The following is a 17791-nucleotide window of genomic DNA, read 5'->3' on the forward strand; positions in this document are numbered from 1 at the left end:
TTTCTCTATACTCATTCTCCTTGCATGTTGTACTGGACTATGTCACTTCCTTTTCGTCTGAGAATAGAAGTGGTACCATATTAGATCTTCCTATTTTCCATCTTTGTGACTTCCCTCTCCTAGAAAATTTCTTTGTTTTCCAAAACTTAAGCTTTTCCGTCTTCCTTTTACCTCTCCAATTATTCCTCTAATAACACTTTTTTCACTTTGACCTCTTAAAGCAAAGGTCCCAAAAGTTTAATTTGGGTCCTTTGTGCTTCCCTCTCTGTTATCTCACAGTCTCCCATAAGATTTATCCACCAAGTAGGTAAGTATTTATGGAGCGCTTACTATCTGTAAGGTGCTATCTAAGCCACTTACGGTAGATCAGTGAACAGGACAAAAACAAAAAACAAAAAAAAAACCCTCTGTCCACATAAAATCAAATAATTCTATGCTACCAAGGACACTCAAAACCATCTTCCCTTAAATACTATTTTAAACACATCACTCTCCTTACTCAAAAAAAAAAAAAAAAAGAACCTTGCCATGATTGCAATGATTGCCCTCTTAACAACCATATCTAAATTTCTCTGCCTCAGTTCAAAACACTCCATAATTATTTTCTATCATACCTATCCAGTTTCATTTTCTATTACTCCCTGATTCAAAAGAATTCCAGGCAGGCCAGTCCTTTGATTATCCACTCAAACACATTACTTGTGTTTCCAGCTGGTCAAATGACTACTGAAAACATACATCTAGTGCCTAAACATCAACTGTATTGAATAAAAAAATAAGTCTTCAAAAATGAAGGTTTTCTGATTCTTTCCAATGTATAATAACATATTGTAACAGCAAACACTTATACAAGGTTCACTATGTGCCAAACGTTATTCTAAGAGCTTTACATATGTTCCCTCATTTACTCCACACAACAGTCTTAGCATCTCTATCTTACAAATGCAGAAGTTGAGGCCCAGTCAGGGTAAAGTAACCCACCATAAGTCTGACAAGTAGTGAATGGTACAGCCAAGATTCACACTTAGGCATTCTGGCTCCATACTATACCGCACACTCCTGGTAGGAGCAAAAAATAAAAATAAGGAGAATTCAAAGAGTTTGCACAGAAAAACATAGGCTACTAAAAACTATGTTCAACTTGGGGCATCTGGGTGGGTCAGTTGGTTAAGCGTCCAACTCTTGGTTTCGGCTCAGGTCGTAATCTCACAATTCGTGGGTTCAAGCCCTACACTGGGCTCTGTGCTGACAGCACGAAGCCTGCTTGGGATTCTCTCTCTCCCTCTGTATCTGCCCATCCCCTGCTCATGCTCTCTCTCTCTCTCTTTCTCAAAATAAATAAACTTTAAAAAACAAACAAAAACTATGTTCAACAATGAAAAATCATTTAAGTTAGTCCTTTGTTCCAAATACTGAAGAAAATATTTTCTTTAATATGATGCCAAGTTTTAAAAATTATAGAACTTTGGGGTGCCTGGGTAGCTCAGTCGGTTGAGCGTCCGACTTCAGCTCAGATCATGATCTCACGGTCTGTGAGTTCAAGCCCCGCGTCAGGCTCTGTGTTGACAGCTCAGAGCCTGGAGCCTGCTTCAGATTCTGTGTCTCCCTCTCTCTCTGCCCCTCCCTGGCTCATGCTCTGTCTGTCTGTCTGTCTGTCTGTCTCTCTCTCTCTCTGTCAAAAATAAATAAACATTAAAATTTTTTTAATAAAAATTTAAAAAAATAAAAATTATAGAATTTAGTAGTACATAACAAAAAATACAATCTGTAAACACAAACACATCATATATTATTCAGGGTTCACCAAAGCTGCTGAAAATATTGTTAAGCAAGACAAAAGAATATATGGTGACACATGACTAACAAATGTTCTTTTGTTAGCATGCGTGTATTAAAGTCTTTTACTGTCATACTTGCTTTCATCAGGATCAAAATACATTTGAATACAATGCAGGGAAGGTAGCTACCTTAAAAAGAAATTACTAGCTTCACTTTTTGGAAGCAAAACTCACATTAGGACTGTGTCCAGTATGAGAGAAAGATTTGAGAAGTAAGGAATCTCAAAAAAGTACCACCAAGCATCAACTTCTAAAAGTACTCTTCAACCTATCACTAACTCCGTGGCTACCAAATGATCTTTTAAAAGGTTCCTAAGGACTCACTTGGTAAATTCATGAAGCTATTTTATAACCGATTACATAAAATTAAAAATGAAAGAGGATTTTCCATAAAACAATCTTAGAACAATATATCACTAACATATACGCAGATGAGGAGGATCATACCTATCCTTTTCTTCTCTTTCCTGTTTCCCCTTTCCTTCCGGCAAAGAAAAGACAAATTTGTCAGGTTTTGAGCTGCAGAGGTTAAAATTAAAGTGCACAACACTGGACAAGGACACTAGTTTGATTTGAAAAAGACAAAAGTTTATAGCCTTCCCAACTCAAACTGACAATCTAACTTAGAAAAAAACCCTGACGTATATAGCCAAAGGCAGCAAAGGAGCCAGGGCCATCAATGCTTTAGTCAAGAATGCACAATAGCCATTATTCGAATTTGAAGTTTTCTCACTTATTTTCTGCCTCCCCTCCCTCTTCCTGGGTTTAAAATGCACCTACCTCCTGGCCACCCAAGGCAACCCCAAAGCCACTAGCACAAAATCAGCTCCACCCCAAGAATTACATGAATAAAGAAAAGCAAACTATTATTAATAATTTGGGATTTAAGTTATTAAAATCTGAGAGAAATTTTTTAGAGCAGGGAACCATTTTCTCCCCCCAACCACCGCCTGTGACCTTTATAAATGGCTCCACGCTCCAAGGGACTAAATTAAAATTTCCTGGGAAAAGACTGGAATGGCAGCTAGCTACCTCTGAAGATATTCTCAAATACTAAGATTCTCCTGTACCATATATTTGAGTTTTACTTCCCTCCCACATATACTGATGGCAATGAGAAAGATATATAATACTTCTCAAGATTCTCCTGCATAAAGGAATCTCAACTCAGTCTTAAATCCAAAGTTAACATATTAAAGCCCGTTAACCCACCCAAGAAGGCAACAGCTTTCTATTCTAGTGACCATTTTAGATAGCACACATGATCAGCTAAATAAAGAAGTAAAAAATGTCAAAAATAGCTCTGTCACATTACCAGGATTAAGGAGGTCTTAGGATATAGGGAATGTTGAGGAAAAACAGACATTTCCCAATAATGTACTATATACTGCATCATCATCTGTATCCTTATCAATTATTTCCTAAGTACCTAAAAGGTCCATGGCATTATAGTAGGTCATGAATGTTATAATATCAGGACTGAAAATAATTGGTAAATAAAGAAAATTTAATTTTGAAGTCGTTGCAAGCACTGTAAGCTTGAGATGGTTTCCTACTCCATGAGAATTCTTGAGATCTACATGCTATATACTGTAGAAAAGGAATACATGTGATACTGAAGGAAGCAATAAGAGAATAAATGGCAATACAGTATTATTCACCTACTATTTACAAAGCCAGAAGCAACAAATCTATTCCCCGCCCCTGCTTTTAGATAAAATGTAAAATTTTCCTTCACAAATGTAAAATTTTCCAGAAATACAAAATAGATGAAGAAAGTTGGTTTAATGAAGAGTCAACAAAACAAAGAAGAGAAGAACTTCAAGGGTCTCAGAACTTAAGAAAAATTCCAAATAAAACAAATATGGCTAGATCTATTTTTAATACGTTTGTAAAAAAAAAAGGATAACGAAAGAAAATCAAAGAACACATTTTCGTTTAATAATGTCCCTACATTCTTCTTTAGCCTGCTGACCTAAACTTTCCCATCCTTAAGTAAGCGTGAAGCTGACAATATTTAGAGCTCTACTTTATTAGAATTTTCTGCCATTTCTTCTGTTCTAATCAGGTCATCATCAAACTCTAAATATATTCAATAATATATACTTAGCTGTACCATATGAACTGTTCAGATGTAAGTTTCCTAATAGTCCTTCTGAACTCATTCACACATAAGAGGATGAGGCATAAATTTCTCTTTTACAAGTGTTCCATCTCTTATAATCATGTAATTAAGACTTTTATTTTCTAAACTCGTATTCCTCAATGAAAGAATATCTAAAAATTTTTTAAAACACTGGTAGATATTTTTTACAGAAATTTTTTGAGAGTGTTATTTGAGTAATCATACATCACTTCCCTTCAGGCCTGGATAATAAACTGCAGTTTACTATCAAAGATAAATAGACCACATTTCTTCAGTTCTATATGCTCTAAAACCTTGGTGTCATATCTGAATGTAAGGGACTGAAGAGAAGATGGAATCAATGCTGCCAAATTCTACAGAATTTCAACACTAACTTCTCAGTGGTCCTTACCTCAGTGGCCTCGTCATTAATTTTTCAAACTCAACTGTCAACCCCAAAATATGTGGCAACCTACTCAAAAGGAATGTTTCTTTAAAAAAAAAAAAAAAAAAAAAAAAGGCATGTTTAATATGTTATCTCCTGCCTCCTGACCATCTCTAATGGTCCCTTACTGTTTAGCAGAGGAAATTCAACCTGACGCTGAATACACTTTTCATAACCTAGCTCTACCCTAGTATACTAACTTATCTGACACCATTTCCAGAAATTAAAACCCTGTTCCACTGAGGTCAGACTCCTTACAACTCTCCACATCATGCTGGTCACCACCAGCATTTGCTCATGTTTCCTAACCTTCCTGGAATGTTCTCCTTCTGGAGATGTTCCATCTATGCAGATAGTATATATTCTTTATTCAAGTCCCACTTTCTCTAGGAAGTCTCACTCCTAGAACTTGAGTCTGAAGGTATCCCTACACTGACATACTGGACTCAGACTACATACACCACACATAATTCAGACACTGCTTTGGATGGTGTTAATTAAATTACTGTGAAAATTTACCCAACGAGATAATAAACTCTTAAGAAGAGGTTGGACCATAGATCAAAAGGTGGATATGTAAGTACTCAAAGACTATTTGACAAGCCGATTAAATCATCTTGATAAAAAATCAAGATATTTTATTATGTCAAAAGAGCTCCAGTACAAATGAAATAATGTGATGACTAGGATTTGCTTCAAAATCATCCAGGTCAAAGAGTAGGGGGATGAGAAGTAAAGTAAATAGGGGTATAGATGAAATCAGATTGTTTATGAGGTGATAACCTATGAAGCTGAGTGACAGCTACATAGAAGTTGGTGTCACCTTTTTTTTTTTTTTTTTAAGTAGGCTTCATGCCCAGTATGGAGCCCAGAGCAGGACCTGAACTCACAACTCTGAAATTAAGACCCACGCTGAGATCAAGACTCGGATGCTCAACCTACTGAGCCATTCAGGAGCCCCAATTGGTGTCTACTTTTAAACTTGTTTAAAACTTTTTGACATTAATAAGTTTATTTAAGTATTTTTTAAATGTTTACTTATTTTTGAGAGAGAGAGAAAATGTGTACATGTGTGTACAAGTGAGGGAGGGCGGCGGGGGGGGGGACACAGATTCTGAAGCAGGTTCCAGGCTCCAAGCTGTCAGCACAGAGCTGGATGCGTGGCTAGAACCCACAAAATGAGAGACCATGACCGGAACAGAAGTCAGATGCTCAAACGACTGAGCCACCCAGCACCCCAGGGCTAAAGTATTAATATGGTCTTTATTTCATTTTAAATGACAAAACCAAGATACGTTATAACATGTTCTTTACCCAACAAATACCTAGGTCCCCAGAGTAAGAAGACAAATTTCCGGGAAGATCTATTTTAACAGGGAACTTGTAGCACCCTAATTCTAAGGATTAATAAAATTAAGTTTTAAAGAAAAAAAAAAGTGATCAAAATCGGGGGGGGGGGGGGAGGAGGCTCTCTATCAAAAGAATAATTCATCTTATTACCAAAAGGAATTCTGTTTATACTTCAAATGTTCAGTCAATTACAGCATTCACAAAAAGGTCCATCCAAACTTCAGGAAATAAAAAACATCAGGAAAAAAATCAAGGATACAAAAAGTAGAAAAAAAAGAAGAAAAAAGTTGCTACAATGTTCAATAATACAAATCAGCCAATACTATTTCAAGAAATCCACAATCTGAAGACACCTATTGCCCTCCACAAGGAATGAATTAATAGGTTCTTAAATAATCAGAAAAATTAGCACTTCCTCTTTATTCCAAGGACTGAAAAAACATGCTTAAGAAATTTCAGATATTTGGCTTCAATGTATCTGTTTGTTGCTAAGGAATGCTCTACCCCTTTGATATTTTAGTCTATAGCTACTTTTCAAAAATCAATCAGCATTTTCCTACATCATTCATTAACTTCTTCCAAAAGCAGGAATGCAACACCAGATATGTTTAAATGTCGTCATTTTATTCTTCTAATTACACTGCTTTTTTTTTTTTTTTTTTTTTTGCCTTGACTTTTTTTCCAGGATGGTTTTAGAAATAAACCAAAATGATTATTTTTGATTTTCCCTCTCCATACTTTCTCTCAACACTCAAGAGGTAAGACTTGGGTTACCATAACTAAAAAAACATACTACTTGTTTTTGAAAAGATACCGGAGGGGGCGCCTGGGTGGCTCAGTCAGTTAAGCATCCGACTTCGGCTCAGGTCATGATCTCAGTTTGTGAGTTAGAGCCCCACATCGGGCTCTGTGCTGACAGCTCAGAGCCTGGAGCCTGCTTCAGATTCTGTGTCTCCCTCTCTCTGTCCCTCCCCGTCTCTTTCAAAAATAAATAAACATTAGAAAATTTTTTTTAATGTTTATTCATTTTTTTGAGAGACAGACTGAGAGTATGAGCAGGGGTGGGGCAAAGACAGAAGGAGACACAGAGTCCGAAGCAGGCTCCAGGCTCTGAGCTGTCAGCACAGAGCCTGATGCGGGGCTCGAATTCACGAACTGTGAGGTCATGACCTGAGCTGAAGTCGGTCGCTTAATCGACTGAGCCACCCAGGCGCCCCCAAAATAAATAAACATTAAAAAAAAGAGAGAGAGAGACTCTTATGAAAAAAAAAAAAAGATATCAGAGAAGTACATAGACAAATGGTGGTTTATCCTAATAGTGCTATATCATCTCCTCATCACCCAATGCAATTAAAGTTTAAAACAGGACAACACTCTTGTATAAACAGAGTTTTGTAAGAATGAAACCTTCCTCACAAATAAAGTTCTTAGGAGAAAAATAAACCCATCCTCAAGCTGCCTTGTACTTGTAATATCTTGAAAATTAACTTTTTCTAGCAAGTAAAAGTAATCATCATCTTTTTGGTAGCATGTAAATTATCCCTTCTAGTAAAAGAAAACTCTGTTACAGTAGGCTAATCTAAGGAGCCAAAATAGTGTTGACATTTTCTCTTCCATAAACTAATTTCCGATTAAAAAGTAAAAGAATTATACCATGAAGAAGAAATGTGACAAAACCCACTGGATTATACTACTACACTTGGAAAGTTAACATTCACCACACAATCTTTTCCTTTTTTTTTTTTTTTTTAGTTTTTTTTAACGTTTATTTATTTTTGAGACAGAGAGAGACAGAGCATGAATGGGGGAGGGTCAGCGAGAGGGAGACACAGAATCTGAAACAGGCTCCAGGCTCTGAGCGGTCAGCACAGAGCCCGACGCGGGGCTCGAACTCACGGACCGTGAGATCATGACCTGAGCCGAAGTCGGACGCTCAACCGACCGAGCCACCCAGGCGCCCCCACACAATCTTCTCTAATAAAGAAGACCACAGAGTAACAAGATTAAAAACAATTTTGAAAAAAAGTTCTTTCAGAAGACCACTGTGTCATTAAAAAGTCCCACTTATCTTCTTTCCTTGCATCACTACATAATTGAGTAAATTATTCCATCTTTAAAATTTGCATAATCTCAGAATTGGAGAAAAATGTTTATTACTATCATTAAGTTATCAGGGATATTGACACATTTTATATAAGAATGGGCATTTGTAGATTTTGCTAGTATTTCTGAAGTAACAAAATTTTTTTAAGATAATAGTTTTTAAATCTCAGAGTGTGTTAAGTTTTATCCAATACATGCTATTCCAGTGGGATCAAAACCATTTACAAGTTCCATTTAGATTAAGAAATCCTTTGAGAAAAGTATGTAGTACATTCTAGTTATACTATTTCTAGAACACTAAAAATCTCTATAACCTATTTCCCTACTGTTTTTCTTTGGAACCAATTGAGCTAAGTGTATCTTCCTTCACTAAAAGTCAAGACAGTACTACACTTAATGTCAGAAAGCTAACTGACAGAGGCTGAAATTTTCCCAAATTAAAACTTTCTGTTTCACTTGAATGGTCTATAAAAATAATAACATGAGTTGAAATAGATTCAATTGAGTATTACTGGCAGGTACAAAGCACACAGACATGCACGCACACAAACGAAGAGTGTAGCATCCTAACCTTAAAACCAGGAGTAGGGAAGGAACGGGAAGCATTCTGAAGTCATACTGTTGAAACTGAGAAAATACTTTCTTCATTCTCTTAAGCATTTAAAATCATTTTTAAAGTAAAATTCCCCTAATGCAAGGACTCTTTTTACACTCTCTTTCTCTTGCAAAACAAGGAGTTGAAAGTTATTGCTAGTGAAATTGAAGGGCACTACAAAAATTTTCCTGCATTTTGTCATTTGATTTTAACAGTCTCACCCTAATAAAATTAAAGATTTGCCTATGCAATCTTATGACAACAAATATTATGTAATAAGTCAACTTAAAGTAATTCATGTTCAAAAACCTTCCTAGAGAAATCTATTCGTCTGAAGGATTCAACTACTGAGCCTGGCAGAAAGTATTCCAAACTATCAAACAAACAAACAAACAAACAAACAAAATGCACGAAAGTATGAAGCTGCCATGTTTAAGTTGCATCTAAAAATTTAAACCATACAAAAATATTCTGAAATTATAGCTCCCGATTTCCTTATCAAAACGTCAACAAAATTTAAATGCCTTCTTCAAATGTACTACAGATCCCAAAGTAAATTCATCTTGACTTCCAAGGGCTGAAACTAAGAATTTAATGACTGCAGGAGAAAAGTGTGGAGTGAAGAAAATTACTTGAGAATATACTTAATGAGGTAAAACATCTCTACCAAAGATGTATAACCATCATTTATACTTTTCTGCCCAACAGTCCTCTCCTAGAACACACTGCTTACCAATCAGCCAAGCATGACTACCAAGGGTTTTCTAAACCTGTGTGTTAGAATTATTTGCAGGTACAAAGTGGAAGGCTTCTCCACCAGCGTATGACAAAGAAAAACGACACATTTCAGAGTTGAAGATCACCTGTATTGAACACGTTCCTACTAACAAACTAAATGTAAGTAATTTTTAAAGGAAAAACCTCAAGTTATAACTCAGGACGATCTTGCTACGTAAATTGCTTGAAATTCTCATAGTAGGGATTTAGTTTCCCCAAATTGGGGCTTAAAGTGGCTAAAAGGAAAAAGGAAGTTTTGTAAACAGCTTTCCTAACCTTGATTTATATTTGATAAAGCAGAGCACTTACCACAATTGAGTAAACATAATGCTAAATGAAGATTCCTCAAGTATCACAGGTAAAATTTATAAAAATCACAGTAATAACGTGCAGAGGTGATGAAAAGGGTAACTGTATGTATTTGCATTTACACTTGAGGTACATCACTTTGCAAATAAGAGGGATACTGCTGCATGAAATTGCTACTATGACTTTTAACATTTTTACCTACGTCTTAACAACACAGTGTCTTATTTATGTTAAACTTGAAATGTTGAAATGTATGTATCTGATCTGGGAAATCCTGTTTTCTGTTAATTCTTTTTTTCATAGTGGTGTGATTGTAGTCTCCTTCTTCCCCTTGTGCCATTAGTCAGGGCATTTCCATTTTGCTTTCGTCAAAAAATGGACATCATGAACCACTTCGTGCTCCTAGTTTTCTGCTTTTTAATGTAGATAATAATGACAGTGAGTGCCAACAAATGCACGTAAGGGCATAGCTTTGTCATTTCTTTTCCCAGCCCCCTTCTTTTCTGGAAAAAATGATGGATTTAATTCTGAAAAAAAAAAAAATTCACTTTCCTTTTGCATACATACCCAACAAGTTTTCTAGAGAAGACAATTTATTCGGATTACTACCATTCTAGAAATGTTAGAAAGAGAGAACTTCTCAAATCCAAAAATACTAAGCCTGATATTAGCTGGAAAGGAAATTTCCACTGGAACCATAAATATGTCATCAATTAAGCTGAACCTCAATATAACTTGCTTAGTCAATAATCAATTTTCAATAGGGAAAGGATCTGTAACCCACACAGAACCGGCAGATAATCAAAATCTCCCTTATATTTTCGTGTGGAGTTCACAGAGTGATTTGGTTCTAGGCCAGATTTATCTTATTTTGAAATGCCTAGGCTAATTTGTTGGTATAATCAGAGTTCACATTAAGTGTCCTGGGGAGAGGTAATTCAGTAGAATGCTTAGCAGCACGGAGAAACCGGTTAAAAATAGAAGGAGAAAAAAGGTCCCACCAGAGCGAATAATCCACAAATAGATCACTGAAAGCAAAAGGGAAACGTTCCTCTCCCGACCCGAGTAGCCTGAATAAACGATCTCCACTCGCAACGTTTAACAGTATCCTACCTCACTTCATTCACTTCCCAACTTGACTTTTCAGGGGCCAACACGGGGCATCCCTTTTTTCTGCAAGGGTAGGTTGAAAGAATCTGTATAGAAAAGAGGGAAGGAACGGACAATTCCCAAGAAAGCTGTGAAACAGGTGGGTTAGATCGAGCAGCAGCAGCATCTGGATACTTAAGGGGCAGCTTTCAAATGACAGATGTGGTCAAAGGAAAGGCTGCAGATCGGAAGAAGCGCTAGTGTGGCAGAGAGAGTAGGGGCTGATTGCAAGCACAAGAGGGGGGCAGAGGGTGTCTCCAGAGTGGCAGCAGTGGAGCAAAAAACAAACAGCAGGACGAGTGGGCAGTGATGAGTAGTGGGACTGCTGAGCAGCAACAACTCGGGTCAGAGTGGAAGTGATGGCTTGGGTCTTGGGAGACGGGGGCTCCCGGGACAAGGACGTCAGGGAGGGGAAAGAGGGCTGGGCAAACAAGGGAGCACTGGGACCCAAGATTTCTGCCCCTACAGAAACGCAGGGGAGAGAGCTGAAGACGAGAAGCCGCCTCGGCTCCCCCAATTGAGGAAATTTTCGAAGGAGTCGGTGCTCGCCGCCGCGCCGCCTTCTGCCCCGCTCCCTTTTCCTGGTGGTAACTGCTGTGGCGTAGAGGGGAGAGGGAGGAAGAGGAGGAGGAGGAGGAAGACCGAGGAGGAGGAGGGTGAAGATGAGGCGGGGGGTGGGGAGAAAGGGGGGTGCGGCCTGCACAGTCCCAGCGAAGCCTCCGCTCTCTCGTAGCCGGTCAGCCCCGGGTTTCCCCTAAGCCCAGCCCCGCATAGACTCACCCGCCTGCCTTGCCTCGCTTTTCCCTTAGCCGACTCCACGCGCTGCCGCGTCCTCACAAGAGACCACTGAACGAGTGTCGGGGAAAAAACTCTTCAGAACCGGGCCTGATTGCTTCAGCGAGTCCGACCTTTACGGCTGAGAGACAGACTCTCAGCTTTCGGTGGGTTCCACAGCCAGACGGGCCACCATCTTACATTAGGGTAAGACTCCTCCGGCCTCCGGTGCGCAGGCGCACGCCGATCCGGCCGGGAGGGGCGGGGGAGGGGCGGGAGGAGAGCCGGGCGGCCGCTCCCGCAGCACCCTGGGAGTTATAGTCCGCGGAGGGTAACCGCCCAGCTGCAAGCCGGGAGTTGAAGTTCTCGCTCGGAGGGTGGACGGGATGGCCCGCCTCACGTGGGCCGCTACACGGCTGCCTTTCTTCGTATTTTGCTTCGTTCTCTGTCCTCGTGTAAAGCTCCGCTGTCATTCAGTCGGCGGTCTTCGTTAGCGGCTCCGTTTCCTCGGTGTGTGCTCAGAACTGGGATACCAGAACTCGGGCGAGCTTAACCAATTTAGGGGGAACCGGGAACGTCTCTTCTCTGCCCCGCCCACCATAGGTATTAAAGGAGGCGGGGTAGAGGCAGGTTGTCGGTAGGAGGAGCGCGGGATTTGATCTGGGGTGAGACCTTGACTCTGAATTGGCGTCTGTTTGCGAAAAGTGAGCGTTAACTCCTTTTCCTGTCTTTGCGCGTTTTGGAGCCACCACCCTTGATCCCATCCTCACCGTTAATCTCCAGTGAGGAAGTATCCTAAATTGTCCTGTACAGATATACCAGAGAACGATGGAGCCATGCACTTAGAGAAACGTGTTTCTAATGATATAAATTTGAGAACATTATGTGGACTTCGCTGCAGATCATTGTTAGTTCGGTGTTCTACCTGTACGGCTCTGCGCATGAAGTTCACCAACCACCACATATCAATCAGTACATCCCAACGAATGTTCAGAATGTACTCGCAATCCCTACGAGCGCCGACGAATCCTCAATCACAAAAATCAAGTTCCTGATCCCACCCGCTGGTCTCCTAGAGCTCTGGTGAAAGTGGCGCTCGAAGCACTCAGTTTTGCTTATTGCGTGTATTCTTCGCCCATTCATACAATGAATGCTCAGTGGGCTCCTCCTGTGTGCCTGGCACTGTTCTATATATGGGAAGACGACGGTGAGTAAACACGAAATTCCCTGTTTCTATTCTAAGAATGCCTGTATCTATTCTAGGTGTGTTGGGGCGAAGGAAAGGGGGGAGGAGACAATCCATTTTTTTAAGTGTATGATTAAAATGCATAGTATATCATAACTGATGAAAAATATAAAACAGAAGGAATAGGGGAAAAGGTTGCGATTTTAAATCTGTGAACCTAATCTAGTGAGAATCCTTCATTTCATTCTTTTTGGTTTTTAATACATTGATTTCATTGATTTTTTGTGTTTCAGTTTCTTCACTATCAAGGCTAGAGACAACAATTTATTTGGTGAAACCTTAAAGAACTTGATAAACTCGCGATTAACCATAAATTTGAAATTACAAAATCATGCAATTACTGTGTAGCAAGGAAATTTGAGAAATCATTTGGACTCACCTTTAGGTAACCATCTAAAAACATTGTGAGTAGGAGATGTGTTTTTTTAAATGTGTGTGTTTTTTTTTTCTTACTAATTTTATGCTGGAAGATAAAGTAATGAAAAGAACAAAATAAAAAGAATCCTTTCCATCATTAAAGATTAGAGCCATTGCATTAAGATCTGAAAGGGATCTTAATCCTCATCTATCGAATCCAGTGTTTCACAACATTGTTTTAACCCAACACCTTTTTAAAATGACAAATATTTTCATAATGTCTCCTTTATTAGCCTAAGATGAAATGCATAGATAATATAACCTGCATACACATGCATGATTTGGATTTAAATTGAATATAAAGTATAATATAAAAAATACAAAGAAAGTAATTTATAATACGATTTCTGTTTCAATGCATAAATGCTCAGGCATAACGATTCTAGAAAATATAATCAAGCCGTAAATCAAGTGCTGGCATTTATAAGTAAAATCCCCATGAATGTGAAAGCTACAACTGACACAGGTGTGGTGTTTCCACCACCTCTGGTGAATGATATTAATCTGTCTTCAATGTCTACTGTACCTGCAATCCTAAAACGTTTACTGTTACAATTATGTAAAAGTAGAAAACAGCTTTGCGTCCATATGTAAAATAGGTCAGGTTTTAGGTACAGATAGTTATACACAGGTTTAGTTTACCTACACTGGGTCATTCAAAAGCCATGAGGGACACAAAATAATTTTTCCAACATTTTGCAAGAAGTCTAGGTTACCTGGCCTCTCTGCTCTCTAAAGACCAGGAATACCTCCCAGAGTATCCAGCACTAGGGGGCAATACCACACCTGGTGAGGGTCATTCCTTGATCGAGGCTCACAGCAAAGAAGTGACATTTCCTGGGTCACTAACTAATTAGTGCCCTCTTGTGCCAGTATTCTTTTCACTGCTGTAGGTTACCAAGTTTTCACGTGTGTGTGTGTGTGTGTGTGTGTGTGTATGTGTGTGTATATATATATATATATATATATATATAGCTCATAAGACTTAGCCATATAGTATGTAATCTCATATCATTTTAAAAGTTAATTAGCATTAAATTCCATTATCTAACTTGGTTAATGATTACTCAGTGTAGGATATATCATCTATTCACACAATAAATGTTTTCTACCTTCAAGCACTATGCTAGGTGCTGGTAGTACAAAAAATCAGAGGTCAGCAAAACACTGTATCTGTCCTCATAGAGCACAGTGCATAGTAGAGGCAGCAGAGATTCGATAATAAGACATGTAAATACAATTTCTTAGATAAGGTTATAACTGGTGATGAATACTGTGAAGGTGTTTATAAGATGTTATGAGAAAGTATAAGAGAGGAACTTAATTTTGATGCGTAGGGAAGAGGATAGACAGGGAAGACCTTTACAGGTTAAGAGAAGAAATATGCAGGGACCACAAGGTGGAAAAAAACCTTCTTAGAAGGCTAGTTAGTTTCAGGTCTGGTGAGCAAGAAGAGGAGCAGTGTAAGGTGAATTTAACAAGAGGCAAGGACCAGATCATCCAGGGCCTTTTACACCGTGGTAGGAAATGTAGATTGTATTCCATGTGAAAAGGAAAGCCTTTGAGGGAAAGAGGCATGATCTTTTTTTTTTTTTAATGTGTATTTATTTTTGAGAGAGACAGTGCAAGTAGGGAAGGGGCAGAGAGAGAGGGAGACAGAGGATCCGAAGCAGGCTCCGCACTGACAGCAGAGAGCCCGATGCTGGGCTCGAACCCACAAACCGCCAGGTCATGACCTGAGCCAAGTTGGATGCTCAACTGACTGAGCCACCCAGGCACCCTGGAAAGAGGTGTGATCTGATTTACAGTTTTAAAAGATCATGCTATTGAATATCCATCACTGGGAAAGTTATTAATTTAAATTTTGTACTTCCATTCTCTAGAATATTACATAGCTATATAAAAAAGAGAAAGGAAAAGAATTCTATACTGACCTGTAAGAATGTCCATGTTGTATTGTTAGGTAAAGAATAAGTAAGGGGTCTGGCTGGCTCACTTGGTGGGACATGTGACTCTTGATCTCAGGGCTGTGAGTTCGAGGCCCACGTTGGATGTGGAGCCTACTTAAAGTAAATTTTTTTTCCAACTACAAAAGAATAAATTACAACATAATATATACAACAAATACAACATAATACAGTATAATGTAACCTGTTTTCTTAGGAATAAAAAAGAATCAATCCAAAAATATTTGAATACATTTTCATTGAGCACAGAGAAAGAATGGGAGGCTCCATACACATCAGATATTTAGAGTGTGACTGGTTACCTTGGGGGATTGCAACTGGAAAGTAGTGGAGGAAGAATATAACTTTTTCTTTATAAATTGCTGGATTGGCTTATTGTTACGTATATGAATTAGCTGTAAACATTTTTATAAAATAGAACACTGCTGTGTGGAGAATGGATAGGAGAAGAACAAGAACAGAAATGGAGCAACTAATTTAAAGAACAGTTCAGGTATCCAGGTGGCGGTTCTGACTGTGGTGGCAGTGAAGGCAGCAAACAGGTGATGAATTCAAGATCTACTTGGACTTGGTGATGCACTGGACAAGGGAAGTGTTCTCATAAATGGCTCTCAGATTTTCTGACCTAAATGGCCTTATAAATGGTGACTCTTTTGGTAAAGAGAAGAAGGATGAATATTGAAACAGCATCTGGACAGAGATGTCCATCTAGATGGAGATGTCTCCAGCTTCGTTGGAGAAACTATGGGATTTTAGGGAAATCACGATTATGCGTTTGAAATTGGCGAACTTAAAAATTGTGGCAGTTGTATTTTGTCCATCTTAGTGGTTTTTCTCTAATAGTGCTTATCTACTTGAGTTCCACCACAGCAGTATATGTAAGTGTATATATATATATATATATATATATATATATATATATATATATTATATATATTATATGTTATATTTATAATATATATATAAGTTGGGCTTATCTGGGCTGAAGGAGAATGAAAACTGGAAAGGGTTCATTGGCGATCAGTGCTCTGGGTTGTTTCCAATTTTTTCAACCTTCATAAATTATTAATATGTGAATATTTTAAATAAATAAAATTTTCAAATTATTCTTGGAGTATAGTCTCAAATGTAGACCTACTGGGCCAAGGGAAATGATCAGTTTTATGACCCTTGTTATAGCCAGATTGTTTTAATATTAATGAATATCACTACCACTCTGTTTGGGGGGGCCTTTTTTCTAAAAACCCTTTTACTTTAGGTTTATCTTTTTTTCTTAGTTTTAATTATTTAGTGACAGGTTGAGTGCTAAATATTGAGTGTTGGTAGTGAGGAAAGCACTAAACTCCTCAAAGATCTTAGGCTTTAAAAGGGAAGACAAAAAAAAAAACCACAAGTAAACAAAGTAATAAGCAAATAAAACCCTACTTCTATGTTGTCAAAGCATTAGGAAGTAAAAGGAACAGAGTAATAGAACTATCAGGAGGGGATTTACTTTAGATTGCGAAGCCTCTCTAAAGAGATAACTTAATCTGAAAGTTAAAGGTTTAGAAGAGATGACTCATTTACAGAATGGCCCATGCCAGAGACCAGGAGGCAGGAATGAGTTTAGCATATTCCAGAAATGGAAAGTTAGCCAGTGATCTTAGATAGAACAGAGGAAGGCAGAGTAGTAGAAGATGAAGTTAGGAAAGAAAGCGAAATACAGATTAAATGGGGTTCTGCATAGAATTTGGGTTTTACTCTGAGTAGGAGACAATTGAACGGTTTAAAGCAGAGGAGTAACATAAATCAGTTTATCTTTTTGCAAGATCAGGGTGGCTGCCCAATGTAGAGAATGGATCAAAGATGCGTGGCAACAGTACAAGTGGAGAGACCAGTTAGGAAGCTATTGCAGAAGTGCGGCCTGGAGATAATACGTAGTTTAGGCTAGGTCAGGGCTGGGACTAGGGTTAAGTGAGGGACACATTCTACCTTGGGCAGAAAATTTAAGCAAGCACCAAAAGATGTAGTAATCAAGGTAAATAATATTTTGATATAATATGTTTAAATCAAAATGAATGCAAAAAAAACCTCCACGATGGACAAAATATTAAAATATAAAATAAAGAGAAGATCCAACCCTAAATGGGCAAAACCCTGCCTCACTTCCCTCCCCCTTAATCCTGGCCCTGGTTCCAATAAAATTTTAGTTACCAAAATAGGTAGCTGGCTCACAGGCTGTAGTTGGCTGCCTCAGTTTTTTAATCTTTCATGGAAGAGGAAATACAAATGGCCCATTCATATTTACCCTATATCCCAACAGTTCCACTCCTGGAGGGGTGTGTGTACAAATGAGTGTGTATAAATCTGACACATGTAAGCCAGGAGACTTAACGGCAGCATTAGTTGCAATAACAAAAGCACTAGAAACAACCCAAATGTCAATCAATACTAGAATGGATAAGAGTAATTTAATACAGGCTAATACTATACAGCAATAACTAACTAACTAAATAAATAAAGGGTACAGCTACACATTTCAATTTCAAAGAATGATATCTTTTTTTAAGTAGGCTCCATGCCCAATGTGGGGCTTGAACCCACAACCCTGATAATGAAGAGTCACAAGCTTTATGCCAGCCAGGTGCCCCTCAAAGAATGATTTTCAAAAACAAAATATAGGGCAAAGGAAGAAAGTCGCAGATGAATATATACAA

General features: G+C 38.4%; 1 protein-coding gene and 1 long non-coding RNA gene across 7 annotated transcripts in view; one reads left to right on the forward strand and one right to left on the reverse strand.

The window, feature by feature from the left end:
- The window catches only part of CNOT4 (CCR4-NOT transcription complex subunit 4), a 148545-nt gene extending 136879 nt beyond the window's left edge, over nucleotides 1-11666 (reverse strand). For 4 of the 6 annotated variants that reach the window (XM_006929400.4, XM_011280579.4, XM_006929401.4 and 1 more), the window contains exon 1: nucleotides 11472-11664. The gene's annotated coding sequence lies outside the window, so the exon portion shown is untranslated. Of the gene's footprint in view, nucleotides 1-11471 lie in introns of all 6 variants that reach the window. The other 2 variants (XM_006929399.4, XM_011280578.4) reach the window with 1 other exon arrangement.
- A 72-nt stretch (nucleotides 11667-11738) lies between these two features.
- Nucleotides 11739-15996, forward strand: LOC123384044. The gene is made up of 3 exons (XR_006594611.1): nucleotides 11739-12672; nucleotides 12945-13115; nucleotides 15514-15996. It is a non-coding gene; the product is annotated as an uncharacterized LOC123384044 (long non-coding RNA).
- The last annotated feature ends 1795 nt before the right edge of the window (nucleotides 15997-17791 follow it).

This window comes from Felis catus, chromosome A2 (genome assembly GCF_018350175.1).
Source record: "Felis catus isolate Fca126 chromosome A2, F.catus_Fca126_mat1.0, whole genome shotgun sequence".
NCBI lineage: Eukaryota > Metazoa > Chordata > Mammalia > Carnivora > Felidae > Felis > Felis catus.